General features: G+C 34.5%; 1 protein-coding gene across 4 annotated transcripts in view; it reads right to left on the reverse strand.

The window, feature by feature from the left end:
• The window catches only part of LOC150094254 (uncharacterized), a 266325-nt gene extending 251660 nt beyond the window's left edge, over nt 1–14665 (reverse strand). For 2 of the 4 annotated variants that reach the window (XM_090411778.1, XM_090411775.1), the window contains exons 1-2: nt 14073–14665; nt 13153–13379 (exon numbers count right to left, since the gene is read on the reverse strand). The gene's annotated coding sequence lies outside the window, so the exon portion shown is untranslated. The remainder of the gene's footprint in view (nt 1–13152; nt 13380–14072) is intronic. The other 2 variants (XM_090411777.1, XM_090411776.1) reach the window with 1 other exon arrangement.
• Nucleotides 14666–15905: the final 1240 nt, after the last annotated feature.

Consider the following 15905-nt stretch of genomic DNA (forward strand, 5'->3'; position numbering starts at 1 on the left):
GGTAGTTGAATTTTTTAATCTGGGTCTGTCTGCTTTTGTTGAAAGCTTTGGCGAAATTGGTATTAATCATTCTATCTAAGACTTGCCTTTCCTTTAAGCCCAATCGTTGATACAATAAATTCTCCTACCTACTTATTGTCAAAACATCTCTCGAAACTCTTACAAAAACACATCCACAACTCAGAGTTACATTAAAAATTCCAAACATTTTGTGGAAAAGCTAAAAAACATCAACATATCGGATAATGATCTTCTAGCCAGCCTAGATGTCACCTCTCTCTTTACAAACTTTTGTGTAGTGGAGGTCATTGACATCTTAAGTACCTTGTTCCCACAAGATGTAACCTCATTGTTTGCTCACTGCCTAAATTCTAACTACTTTTCATGGAAAAATAAGATCTACCAACAATTAACAGGCTTGGTGATGCCCCCTCTCACTTTCATGTGCTGACCTCTTTATGGAAGACTTAGAAAATAAAATTCTATCCCAAATTATTCCCAAACCTAAAATTTGGTTCAGATATGTGGACGATATCTTCATCATGTGGAACAACAACAAAGATGACCTATATGATTTTCTCAAAAAGATCAACTCCTTCCATCATTCTATTAAATTTACTCTGGAACTTGAAAGAGAAAAACAACTACTGTTTTTAGACATCTTAATCAAAAAACAAATTGATGGCAGTATAAATCTATCAGTGTACACAAAACCGACCAATACAGGTTGCTACCTACATTTCAGCTCCTCTCACCACATCTCACATAAACTCAGCATTGTACACATGTTAAAGAAAAGAGCGATTCGCATCACAACAGACGAGACCATTCAAGATGAGTTAACATTAATTTCCAACAATCTGTACTTGAACGGCTATCCAAGAAGACTAGTCAATAAAGTGTTTTTCTCTGAACCACCACAAAAAGAACAAGATATTCAATATATAAAAACTATTGCAATTCCGTTTGTAAGTGGCATCTCCTACAAGCTCGCCAGCCTCCTCAAACAACACAAAATAAGAGTAACATTTAAACCAATAGAATCTATTTGTAAACTACTAAGATCTCCAAAAGACAACCACCCTTTCTATAAATATGCTGAAGTTTATAATATTCCATGCTCGTGTGGCTCTAGTTACATCAGACAGACTTCGAGAAGCCTTGAAATCAGGCAAAAAGAGCACATTGGCTATGTCAAAAACAACAGACAGGACATTTCTGGCCTATCGTCTCATTTCTCTACAACTAACCATATCATCGAGTGGGACAAAAGTTGTTCCCCTTACTTAGAGAAAGATTACCATTCAAGAATTTTCAAAGGAGCAGCCACAGTCGCCCATTTTACTGTCAACCTTAACAGAAATCAAGGCCTAATACTCCCAGAGATATGGAAAACCCTGATCAAATCTTTAAAAACAAAAGAAATGAACTTTAATACAAACTACAGAAAGTTCCTTAGCAACAGCTAGCTAATCTTGTACACGCGATACGTGTTTCACGCACGTTAGATACTATTTTATTTGTAATTATTCTAGGTCAGTTTTTTACAATTATTCTCATCAGTTTTATAGTTACACATGATTGTGAGATTGTTTCAGCCTATATGTAAGTGCCCTGAAGATGCCAACAGTTAAAGTTGGCAAAACTAGTTGGTTAAGTTAATAAAATTGATCAACACTTGATCTGTAAACCAAAAATATTATTACTAACTCCTGGAACAATATTAAGAGATAAAGCAAAAACAGAGTCTGATGGATTGAGGCCTAATGATTTGCATGGGATGAAAAGTATACATAAAACTATTGTTTTATGTATATAACGCAATTTGTGAATTCAGTACAATTATTGAAGATTATTAGATAAACTATGGCTGACATCATTAAAAGAGACAAGATAATAGAAATAAATAAATAAAAAAAATTAAATCATATAGACCACATAAACTGAACCGAAAAAGGGTATGAAAATGGTGAAAAGGTTTATCTTTTTGCTCTCATTTTTTGTTTCCAACAATTAATTACATATCCAAATATCCCAAATGGTTGACCAAATGGTTAACATACCTCCCCTCCCGCCAACAGGATGATGATTCAAATGTTTGCAAATGTGTAAGTGGAGATGAATTCCACCACTACCCTGCTTATTGGAGGCCAGCTTAAGGCACTAGCAAAGTGAACCAAGGTAGCACATTTATTACATATTTAGATAGGAAGTTGAAGTTTAGGAGCCCCTGAACTTCAACCTTCTTAATGCTGATATAGGAAGAAATTATTATTATTACTATTATTAAGAGAGACCTCCAGGGAATCAGACTCATTGAGGGAGGCCAGACTACAAACACCAGCTATCATATTTATTCTTGAATTCATTCACACTGCTTGCACTCACAACATCCAATGGCAATCCATTCCAAACATGCACAACCTTGTGAGAGAAAAATCTAGCCCTCACACCCTTCTTGGCAGCCTTCATTCTCAGCTTCCAAGGATGCCCTCTCGTTCTTTCCCCACCGTCCATAAATTGAAATCTTGTATGATTCTTTCAGAAGTTTGTAAGTCTCAATCATATCAGCCCTCTTTCTCCTGTTTGCTAGTGTCTGCAGTCTACAAATTCGCAATCTGTCTTCATAATCAGTATTCCACAATCCTGATATCATTTTTGACACTCTCCTTTGTACTCTCTCCAATATATCAGAATGACAATGGAAACCAGGAGACCAGACTTGTACACAATAGTCCAAGTGAGGTCTTATCAAGGCCTTGTAGAGGCAAAATAACATCCTTATCATTACAGCTGAACGTTCGTTTCAACATTGCAATTATCTTTCGAGTTTTAATTGCAATCTTTGCCACATGGTCCCTAAACTTCAACTTCCTTCAGGAAATGCCTCAGGAGACTAAAACTACTCATCATTTTGAAGTCAGATATGCTAATCACTTGGTCAACTAGGCCAGCAAATGAAAAATTTCATTCATCACCTAGTGAACCAAAGTTCTTCATATCTTGTTAAAGATACCAAGCTATTTTAAATCTGGTTTTACTCCATTTCCCAAGTAAGCAAACAGACAAACAAGTCAAGTTTGCGCCTGCAAGTGTTGCAAGTCTAGCTGACCCTGCACGTAGTGCAAGACCAAGGCAACTCATGGTAAAAGTAGAATAAGCTCTCATCACACATCTCCTCCAGGAGATGTGCTTTGCATTAAGGGTAAATATTAAGATTAGTGATCTTACCCAGACCAGTTTCGACCTTTATTGAGGTCTCATCAGGGGGAGTCAGGCTAGAAATACCAAGATTTTAGTAATACAGAGCTTATAAGTATTTTACCAGAACAAGTTACCATAAGGTGTTTCAACCTTATTAAATAAAAATCTCAGGAGGAGATAAATGTAGAAGGTATTTCTAGCCTGGCTCCCACTGATGAGACCTCAATAAAAGTCGAAACCAGTCTGGGTAGTGGCCCCTTGCCTTTAATAGAAAGCATCATACATCTCCTCCAGGAGATGTGCTTTGCATTAAGGATAAATATTAAGATTAGTGATCAGAGCTTATTCTACTTTTACCATGAGTTGCCTTGGTCTTGCACTACGTGCAGGGTCAGCTAGACTTGCAACACTTGAAGGTGCAAACTTGACTTGTTTGTCTGTTTGCTTACTTGAGAAATGGAGTAAAACCTTAAGTTTTTTTTTTCTTTAGATATTAAATTTGATCTCTTTGCTTTTCCAAGACTCTTCCATTCTTATCTCATCCCTCCCACTTTTTTTTTTAAACATTGAAACCTTTTAAAAAGGCAGAGAGAGACATAGAAAACAAGTTTTTTTTTAATATTTTCCGATCTCAAAACAATCCATATTATTTATTTCTTTGTTTGATAAAGATAGCAGCCAGCATTCTATCTCAGAAACTTCATACTCACCTCATCTATTTTTTTGCACTTCCACTGAATTTATCATCTCAAGCACAAAATCATCAACAGAACTTTCTTTGCTCAAACTGCTCCACCAATGAAGAGGCACTGATCTAAGCAGTACCAGCTCTAGGGATACTGGTGCCCCAATGCAAATTTAAGTTGAGTGCCCTTACTTTGAGCACCTCATGTCCTAACTGGCGAATGTGCACTGCATGTAAAAAAAAAAGAAAGTCGGCAGTGTAAGGAACCCTCGTAACACAATGCCCCGGGTGAACGCCCAGCTCGTCTAATGCTCCTGCCAGCTCTATACTATGCATAACAAAAAACAATTTGCAATTTTTGCTAAATGTTATTAAAAGTCACGGTATTCATTACAATATATTTAGTGCATATCCACATTTAATAAATGCTAATATTAAAATTTGTTATTTTATTTTATTTTTTTCTACTCACTTCAGCACCCCTTGAAGAAGGCACCCCAACGTGACGCACTGCCTGCTTACCATGTTAAGCCAGTTCTGGATCTAAGGATATCCTACTATTCTTGAAATTAATTCTAAACTGTCACAACAATTACTTTTATCCAATTTTTACTATAACTCTGTGTGTGTGAGTGGCTGTGCATGCAAACATAATCCCAGAACTCCACATTGCCTGGCAACTTTCCAAAACACTGCTCACAACTCAGTACAGAGCAGCAAAACTAAAACAATGCCTGTGATATCTGTGATGGTGTGAACTATCTCACAATTCAATTAGAAGTTTGAAGAGACATGAACAATTATCATTTTGGCCTTTAAACAGGATTCCTGGATCATGATAAGTATGTTGATTTTTTCGACCACAAACGAATGTAACAAAAATAACTTCAACGCTCTCAACAAAAACTAAGGAATGATTTTATGTGACATTTGGAAATCACTTATTAGATTTTTCAACACACTGGACTTCAATTTTTCTGCAAACTATCGTGTACACCTGCTGAACAATGACTGATCTGTGCCAGCTCTCACGTTCCACGTGTTTCTGTTATTTTATGTTTGTGTAATGGTTCATACACATTCAGTTTTGAGTTATGTAATGGTTCATATTTACCGCTTACTGTATATTTGTTTGTTTATTAACCCAGAAGAAGCGACTAGCATATGTGGCGAAACTTGTACGCTTATTAAATAACTATTACGACCCTAACAAACCCAGTGTTAGTTATTTTTTGTTAGGATTCCTGGATCATTTAACTTCAACAAACTTCAATACTAACATGCTACAGCAGGGGTTCCCAACCTTTTTGTTTCCTAGAGCACATTCTAAAATACCGATAGGGCGACGGGCACCATCTATTTTTTCAAGCAAATTTTTTGAATTCGTTTGTTAAATGAATACATACAAAGTTTAAATTATAATTAAATGTTTTATTACTTAAAAGTTTACATTATATAAAAATTTATATATGTAAGTTAGTGTGATCTTTGGCATTGCATTTCATTGGCCAGTGCTTCATAATTAGGAGAATATGATGATATTCCAGTTCATAAACTGAAATGAACAACTTCAAATGCGTGTCTACTTTACATTGTATGCGTTTAATACTCGTCATGTGTCATTAACACATGCATCATATAGCATGCCGTGAATTGTTGCGTGATTATTTCAAACTATACGGCACACGGTTGAACAGTGGCAGGCACACACAAATTGGTCGACGGGCACCATGGTACCCGCGGGCATAGGGTTGGGAACCCCTGTGCTACAGGTTGACAGCCTGACTGACTGAGCAGGATGTCCAATTTACAGGCTACAGATCTGAATACCACTATGGCATAGATGTCTGTATATCTTTAAGAGGTTGATGATTTTTTGCATTACCTGATGTGAAACACCATCCTGCTTATTGGAAGACTGAAGAGGCTAGAAAAAGCCTCTACATTCCTCTAGTAAGCAGGATGTTAGCATCCTCAGGTAGCTTACACACACATGCAATATTAAAAATTGTTATACAACTTTTCATGCATGAGATTCTCATTTAAAAAAGCTTGCCAGAAACAGAGTTCACTATGCTAAGTGAGACAAGGCTCTCAATGCATCAAACTGATAAAATAAATTAATTAAAAAAATAAAAGTAAGAATTATGGAGGAATTTAACTTTAAGTTAAGCTTATATTAAGCCCTAGTTAAGCTTATATTCATGAATTTAAGGCACCAATACCTAACATGAAAATAAGGTTTGTTTTATGTTCATTGAGGTTTGTGCTAAAAATGACAAACACAATTCATATTAATGTACACCAGGTTTAATATTCTTTATATTTTACTGCTGAGAAAAATTGTAGGAAGATAAACTTGAAGAACAAATTGAGTCCAGGCCAAATAGAGGTTGTCAAGATCGGATTATCACACTTTATGACAAATAGCTGAGAAATCATGGGAGTATAACAATGATCTGTACTTTTGTAGAGAAAAGCTTTTCAAAACACTATAATTATATGGAATAAATGTAATATTATAGAAAGCAGTACATTTTTTATGACTCTTTTCCATGGTCAGATTATTGGTTTCAGTCTCCCGATCCAAACATCCACTGAACAAATAACTGAAATAATCCTCACTGGAATGAAAACTTTCATTCTCTGCTCCACTGAAAACTCCTGACCTATATCCAAGTCCTTGCTCTCAAAAATATGTGCCTCTGCAGTCCATGATAAAAGCTCAGCTTATGTTCAATGACTTATATTAAAAACCCCAGCTTCTCGTTCAGCTTACACAACAGCTTGACGTGTGTAAAAAAATTATTAATGATTTCAAAGCAGACTTCATAAGAATGAAATGTAATAAACTTTTCTCCTGCTCAACTGCCAATCAAGCCTTCTGGTCACTTGTTAAGGCTGTTGGGCATAACTTCTGCCCTTCTCCAGTCTCACCTCTTGCATCCTGATGGTACATGGTAACCTCACCCAAGGAAAAGACAGACTACTTGGCATCAGTTTCTTACTCCTCTTGCCTGGACAACCCAACACAGTATCACCTCTTGTACTACCACAAACTGCCTACTACATGCCTCCTCTGAACTTTTGCCAAAAGGACATCAAGGAAACCCTGATTAATCTTGATACTAATAATACCCTGGTCCAGATGGTACTTCCCTAGTTGTGCTCAAGAATTGCCACCCATCCATTATCATATTCCAGTGGCATCTATCCAATAGCATCGAAGCAAGCCTATAAACCAGCCTGTACCCAAAATGGGAGACAAAAGTCAGCCATCCAACTATCAATCAATTTATTGCTCACCTCATATTTCAAAAGTGATGGAGAAGGTTATCAGCAACCAGTTTCTTCATTACCTGGAGACTCAACAGTTAATTAGCAATCACAAATAAGGATTCCACCATTCTCATTCCACAGCTGATCTCCTAGCTAATCTCACCCACCTTTGGGCTCATGCTATGGAAAGATTTGGAAAAACCCATTATTGCTCTTGATATTTCAAAGGCATTTGATTGTGTCTGGCCCTGAGGCCTTCCGAACAAGCTGCCATTTTATGACTTCCTTCCTGCACTTTGCGATTGGATTGCCAGCTTCCTCACTGGTCGTTCGCTGTATGGCATGGTAGATGGCTTCCTCTCAGATTTCTCCATTAATGCTGGAGTGCTCCATGGTTCTGTGCTGCCACCCAAGCTCTTCCTCCTTTATATCAATGACTCAAAATCCTATTCACAGCTTCACCGATGACACTACTCCTCATTCCTCTTGAACGAGAGTTCAAGAAACCCTGTAGTACTCTAGTGTAAGACACCTCAAGATCTTCCATAACCAGTGACTTAAAACATTGACCTTCTCAAAAACTCAAGCCTGCCTTATTGCCGACAAGAAAAATCCTACCTCATCTCCTCTTGCTTTTGATAATGTTCCAATTTCCTTTCAAGATCAGCTTTTCTCTTCTTGGATTGACTGTCACATCCAGTTTATCCTGGCACAAACACTACATACATAACCTCCTCAGTCTCAAAAAAACAGCTTGGTGTTCTTTTCCATTCTATACATTGTCTCTCTTCCTCTCAACTCCTAACACCACTTTATAAGTTTCAGATTCTACCACCCTTGGAGTATTGTTCCCACATTTCAGGTGGAGCACCTAAAATCTCCCTAAGAATTCCTGATGATATTAAAAGGGCAATCCACTTAACAGATGACCCTTCCCTCACAGACTCCCTTCAGTCACCTTCCCATGGGTGCTCTATTTCTGCACTGTGTCTCCTTTTCTATAGATACTTTCATGGGCATTGCTCCTTTGAATTGGCTGCTACTATTCTTCAACTTTCTTCTAACCACATAAAAACTAGAGCAGCCACTAGCCAACACCCTGTCCAGCTCCAAACACACCGAACTAACTTCTCATCATCATTCTTCGTTTCATCCACCTGTAATCTTTGTACTAATTTCTCCCATACTGTTTTTCCCATTGAATACAACCTCCCACTCTTTAAGAAACATATCAATAAGCTGCATTTTTCTTCTTAATCACTTGCCCACACATAGCACTGTAGTGTTATAAGTCTTGTGACCTTTCATGTGTGGGATCATCATAAAAATAGTCTATATTTAAAAAGTCAGCAGTTAGAACTGAAGAAAATAATGGAAGATGGTTTGATATAAAATCAGGTGTAAGACAAGAATGCACATGATTTCCAGATGACCCACCTTTTCATCATCTATATGGATTACATTATAAAAAAAAAGTGACAATAAACCTGAATTAGAATCAGAGATATCAAACTTTGCTCTGCTTTATGCAGATGATGCTATACTCTAAAATACATCTACAGCAAGTCTCCAGGACTCTCTAATTTAATAACAGGTATAACAAATTAGGGATGAAAATCAGCAATAAGATCAAAACTGTGAAAAATAGGGAGGAACACTGAAAATTTTGGCTGCATTCTTATTGGAGAACCTATGGAACAAGTAAAATATTTCAGCTATTTAGGCACAGATTTTAGTGAAGATGACATATTGCATTTTGAAAATAGATAGCAGAATAAGCAAAATAGGTATGGTGGGAAATCATTCATATAAATTTATATGGAATAAGAGAAATTAGCCAAAATACTAAACTAGCAGTATACAAGAAGACAGAGTTCAAACCAATTTTAAATTATGAATTTGAGAGTTGGGTTAAAAATAAAGCACTTGATCAGTCCTCAAAGTACTTCAGATGGATGGATAAAATTCCATCCAGCCAGAGAGGAACTATCACTTAACTTTTGCAATAAAAAAAGGATCCAATTACAGTTATAAAAAAAAATGATTCAGTGAGATGTATAGGAAATGGGTTGATGCACAAACAAGTAATAGTGTAAAGAGAAACTTCTGGAGAACCAGGTGATTAGGAATGGAGTATCCCCAAGAGTTCAGTTTTAGAAACACTGTTTTACTTTAATTTCATTAAAGAAAAAAACACAAACTTTGTTTGCTAACACTTGGATAAAGGATAAAACTCAATATATAATTAGTAGCATAGCCAAGTGAAAAAAAAACTTCTATAAACTTATATCTAATCCAGAGAATTTTAATAATAGGATGTGATACCCTTTGGCAACTCGTATAAGTAAATATGACTTCTCCATTACTTCACCTTAGTATCACCACCTCTGGGTCTGGCTCCCACTGATGAGACCTCAATAACGGTCGAAACTGGTCTGGGTAGTGACCCTTCCCTTAATGCATAACATTATACATGTCCGCAAGATGTGCTTTGCATTATGGGAGATACTAAGGCAGGTGATGAGAACTTATACCACCTTATATCACGAGTTGCCTCAGTCCTGAAAGTACTTCAAAGATTAGAGACCATATATATGAGAGTTCTGAGAAAGATTAGGGAAGTGAACAGATCGCATCAGTGGTAGAATCATATTAAAAAGGAAGATATTAGGAAAGAACTTGACACTGTTAGCATTCAAGACTGTATGAGTTAGGCTAATCTAAGGTGGTATAAAATGCCAAGATGGCAGAAAAGCGACCCCCAGCGGAAGACCAAGGTCTAAGTGGATTGATTCAGTCAGAAGTGCATTAAAAGCACGAAATGTTAGATACGACAATATTGGAGTGCTGACAAGTAATAGACTAATGTGGAGAAAATTGTTGATAGAAGATTAATAATGTGAACTTAATCATGTAGATCTGTCATAGTAACTTGTGCACCCCTTGAGGGTACATATCAGGAAACTGATGGAGATATTTTATTCAATCTTAACAGCACCTTCAAAGTACAAAAATAACATGAAAATAAGCAATCATAATATAGTTTGTTTCATGATTATAATGACAGCATTCATTATCCCAACAGTTATTATAGAAACAAAATGATAACTCCAAATTTTAATTGATCCCAAATATCAAATTCCATCCAGCCAGAGAGGAACTATCACTTAACTTTTGCAATAAAAAAAGGATCCAATTACAGTTATAAAAAAAAATGATTCAGTGAGATGTATAGGAAATGGGTTGATGCACAAACAAGTAATAGTGTAAAGAGAAACTTCTGGAGAACCAGGTGATTAGGAATGGAGTATCCCCAAGAGTTCAGTTTTAGAAACACTGTTTTACTTTAATTTCATTAATGATTTCATTTAAATATTAGGAGTAAATTTTTTCCTCTTTACTGATGATCTGAAGTTGGATAAAGCAGTAAATTGATTGTTTGGATGACTTCAGATAAAGAATGATTTTAAAAGGCTGGAAGAGTAGACAAAAAAAAAAGCAAAGATTAAAATTTGAGAAAAGATTAGAAATAAAAAGAGTTGATGGGGAAAAAAAAAATGGGGTGAGGGGAAGATTCGGATATTTTGATTGATGCAGAATTATGTTCAGGTACCATGAAACTTAGAAGGTCAAATGTTTAATTAAAAGATTCAGCTGTAGGAGGAAGAAAGTTATAATATTCTTAAATAAGTCACTGGAAATACTAGATACTGAAAAGGAAATACTAGATTACAGCTCAACTTTAGTCACACAAATTATGAATGACAAAAAAAAAAGTATTTAGAGAAAATTCCCTAAGTATATAGAGGAAGATTATAATGACAGCTGAAAGCATTAGCTACAATTTGCTAAATTTATCTAATAGAAGAGAACTTAAATTTATAATTTTGTTTAAGGAAAATATATATACAGAGAAATACACAATAAGAAAGGAAATGAAATAAGAAAGGACATTAAAAAAAAAAAAAATCAGAATTAACTGTTTTCACAAATTTAGCTTTTACTGACAGGTGAGAAAATACATGGAATGGTCTACACATTTTCTCATAGAAGGAAATCAGGATAGTTTTAAGAAAGAATTTGATAATCACTACAGTTGGAGAATAAATTAATTATGCACAAACAGATAGTAACAAAATTAACTACATATAATAATTATATATAAATTTAGCACTCCACTCTTCAACATTTTAGTATTATTATGTAGATGCATTAAATATACATTTTTTTCATTTTTTTATTTAAAAAAAAAAAAAAAAAAAGATATGAGATGGCCAACCTTATGTTATATGAGTTTGCCTGCAGTGGCAACCTACTGCTTATTTATTTTGTTTTAATCACTGTCTGTGGTTCTGGAATTGGTTTTATTTGGAATGCTCTGTTTTCACCTTCAGCAAACATAAAACTGACTGTGTTGATACTTGGCAGTGTTACATTTAAAATAGGTAAAAGTAGGAGTTAGGTAATTTGTAATAATTCATAAATTTATGCTGCTATCACCTTACGTAAATTTGTGTCTTCTGTAGATGGGAGATAAAATTAATAAGATTAATAAACAATGATAGCATGTTGTACATGTAATACGATTTCTGGCTTTATTTGGCTTAGAGACAATGATTTTCTCTTAAGGCAGTTTATTAGAAACGTTTTAACAATAAGCCGAGGTTCCAGATGATTGTTAGTCTGTATCCAATCTCCTGACTTGGGTTTTGAATCTCTGTTCCCAAAACTGAGATTAGTAATAAGTATGATGTAATTTGGCTGTGTGGATGATATGGTACATATGCTGAGTACTGCAATCAAGAAGAGGATGCAAATTAGAGCAATTTTAACTATAAAGTCTATCATTAAAACAATAATAATAAATTCTAAGTATTTTTTATCATACTCTGTACATCATGTAAACAAAAGCTTATAAAATTACTACATTGATAAGATGTTAATGTGGGGTACTACAAAGAGTGAATCTATTTTGTGTTCTCAAAGAACAATTTTTGAAAGTTTTTCTGAAAAATTACAGGCAGTTGACTGCCAGCACAATCCGATTTCATTTGTCCAACAGGAAAGCCCACCTTTAAATGAAATCACTAAAAAATGTCTTACTCTGATAAAGCAAGGAAGTAAATAATGAATGGATTCACTATCTTCCTAATTTAATGCTTTTTTTTCATAATAAATTAATGCTAAGAAACAATGAACATCATATTTTGCTGAGTGCAAAAAACATTGAACCGATTTAAGATAAGGTATGATAAACTCATTTGGTGCTAAAGTATTATAGGTTGACTAGCCAACCTCTCGTATATGGGTCCAACATAAAAAACATCATTCTATTAGAATGCATCTTACTATTGCCTCCCTCGATAAGTCTCGACTCCAAGCGGTGCTTGTATGATAATAATAATATAGCAAACATTTCGATTTTAAGCAGATATATATCATTGAAAAAAAAAAAAACATTGATAAATTAGGAAGAACATCCTAAAATATCTAAGATTTAAGTAACAGTTGAATCAGCAACAACGAAACCTTATCCTAATAATTATAATCAGAACCTTGTATTTCGCTATCTCTCTCAGATAACTGGTTTCTGAAATAACTTAATTTTCTAATGCTTGCACATAAGATTTTTATATATTAAAATATTTTCATGGTTAGAAATAAATTAAGTAAAAACCTGGGTCTTCTTTCTTTCTAGTATTTTCTTCAAATATGCCCTATTTCGAATAATCTTTCACTCTCATTCGTTTTTACTGACCAACCAGCTCTCACTTTCACTTTGCTTACACATTCTTAAATAATAATAATAAACAATTTCAATTTTCATACCCTCACAGATTTATTCATTTGAAGAATACTGTTTATTGGTGTTTCTACCAGTTAATATCGTTTTGACTCTTACTCTGAGACATGCCAATTTTTTACTTGATATTTCGGTTTGAGTAAAAAAAATACTCCAAATTTATTTAGTTGAGAGCACTTACTTATGGAAGTGAAACATTGCATCCTTCCACTGATGTCAATAAGAAACGAAGTATCGCTTACGACAGTTTTAGAAAGTAGGTATGCAAAAATCTGGGCATCCACAGAAACATAACAGGAAATGATAATTACCATTCACCTCCGCCTCTCCTCCCTCACACACTTAAGTTTGAGTGAATACCATTCTCTCCTCCCCCCTTCAATGACACATTCTGATTATCTTCTTTCGCTGAAACCAAAAAAAATTGAGAATAAATTAACAAAGCACTTCTCTACCTCTCACGCGGATGGTTCTTCGAAATGAAAACCACCCAGGAAATAACTGGGAATGTGTATGACTACGATTAAGCATAAAAGAAAATAAATACTTCATGTATATACCTTCAAATACAGACGGAAGAAAATCAATTTTATTAAAAGAATACTCCACCGCATCTTTTGAAAGTCCAATTCCTGACTGACAGGTAATCCAGCTGTTTCTTAATACATGCAAAGCCAGTCTTTCATTATACTAAAATACGTTCCTATGATTTGTCGATATAAAAGTGATCGTTTTAGATTATTTTATGTCATAAATACCTCAGTTAGGCATGGCCTTTGCTCTTTTATTTATTTATTGTTTCAAACCGTTTGGATTAATAACTTCCACACTATGCCATTGCTTTTTAACACAGTAGCTAATGCCACGTTTGCAAATTTAATTATTTAATACAGCATAACATTATAAGTGAGTAATTTATTCATGTAAAACAATATTGGATACATAAATTCATCAATTTCATTTACCAATTACATAAAAAAATGTTCCTAATGGGCGAATGCCATTTATTAAAACTATGCGAATTCGTTGACGTACATAATACGCTTTTATACCATCTGAAAACTGTGATCAGTTTATTTACTATAGCAACTTGAAACTTACCCGATCATATTCGCATAATCTTATCGTATTCTCCAAACGATCCATTCATGATGTACAGATGATCATCATATCCAAATTATTGCTTATGCATCTGGAAACACAAACTATGCAAATCTGCATTTAATGCAAACTTGTTAAGATGCCAAATACAAAAACGCCGAAGTAGTAATCAGGCTTTAGATGCAGCCGCCATGTTGAAACTGCTCCGATGCACACTGACACAGCAGGCCAAATGTTACTTGAGGATTGTCACGTGAAACAAAACGGTACAATTCACTGAGGCGCACAATAATCACAATCTTCTAAACATAGCAAAACAAATGTTTCAGGTACTGTAGCAATGATGATCGATTTCGTTAGCAATTACCATTGGATCATTAATCGAGTAGTAGGAGAATTTGGGTGTTCAGTTGGCACCGTACCCCAGTTTTTGACCTCCTTTCATATGCTTAATGTCAAAAACCAATATCAAGAACGCAAGTAATTTTTTCACACTGTAGTGCCGATTAGGTTATTCTATTAACTAAACTCATTCATAAAAATTAGGCACTTTCCAAGATAAACATGTTACATGACAAAGAGTTTAGCCATCACACATCCAGCAATTGAGTTTGATTGGCAGGCTCTCCGCCTACCTACCACATTGTTGACATTCCTCGATGGTCATGTGACTACTAGATTGACAAGAAGGTTCCACCTCCCTGCCAAATTTTTTACATTCCACTTAAGTCACGTGATTCGTTGCAAGCCGGAGATTGCTACAAAAGGTCGATTAAACCTTCATAAAAGACACAAGCCTCTCTAAAGTAATATAAATAACAGACAACATGTAAATATGCTAATGATATACAAGACCAGTAGTATTTGGGGTAAGTTTTAAATTACTGACATCCTTCCTATTCTTTATACTCTTTAAATAAATCCATGTGATGCGCATTACTTTAAAAGGAAAAAAAGGCTGAAAGCCACACCTTTCCGTACCGTAAGTTTTGCGTCCGGCAGTGTTACTCTATGCACAAGTCGTATATTTAAATGGCGGAGAAAAAAAAAAGTGAAAATAAAACTAAACGGAACAAATAAATATATACTTTTCTGTTAAGTTCACATCTTCTTTTAATTTTACTTTTAATAATTTGAATGTATAATACTGTACTTGTATCACAATATTGGTAATGTAACTTATAAATATATTAAACTTACTATTAAAGAATAAAATATATAATACTGTACTTGTATCACAATATTGGTAATGTAACTTATAAATATATTAAACTTACTATTAAAGAATAAAATATATAATACTGTACTTGTATCACAATATTGGTAATGTAACTTATAAATATATTAAACTTACTATTAAAGAATAAAATATTTAAGAAACGCAAGTATATGAAGCATTTTTTATTTTATTTTTTTTAATGCACTCTCTCTCTCTCTCTCCTTAAAATGCAAGAATGGATCCAAATTTTATGAGTCAGCAGTGCGATTCATTTTGTTCACTGAACTTTCAAAAAGTATGCTTTTAACGCTATAATAATAATAAAAAGTAGGATATTGGTGGATTTGGAATTTTTCTTCTCCACACTCGAATCAAAGAAAAAACTGTTAATCCAGAATAGTATATGAAATTTCTTGGTTGTAAAAATATCTCTATAGAGGAAGAAGTAGGCTTTCCAAAAAAAAAAAAAAAAATGCTTCATATACTTGCGTTTCTTAAATATTTTATTCTTTAATAGTAAGTTTAGTTTTTTTTCTTCACTTAATGTATTATTAATAACATTTTCGTACAAAACCTTAATAGCAGTATCGCTATAACTGTCCACGTAGGTGATG

Source organism: Typopeltis vanoorti, chromosome 22 (genome assembly GCF_054136105.1).
Source record: "Typopeltis vanoorti isolate ZY-2024b chromosome 22, IOZ_Tvanoo_1.0, whole genome shotgun sequence".
NCBI lineage: Eukaryota > Metazoa > Arthropoda > Arachnida > Uropygi > Thelyphonidae > Typopeltis > Typopeltis vanoorti.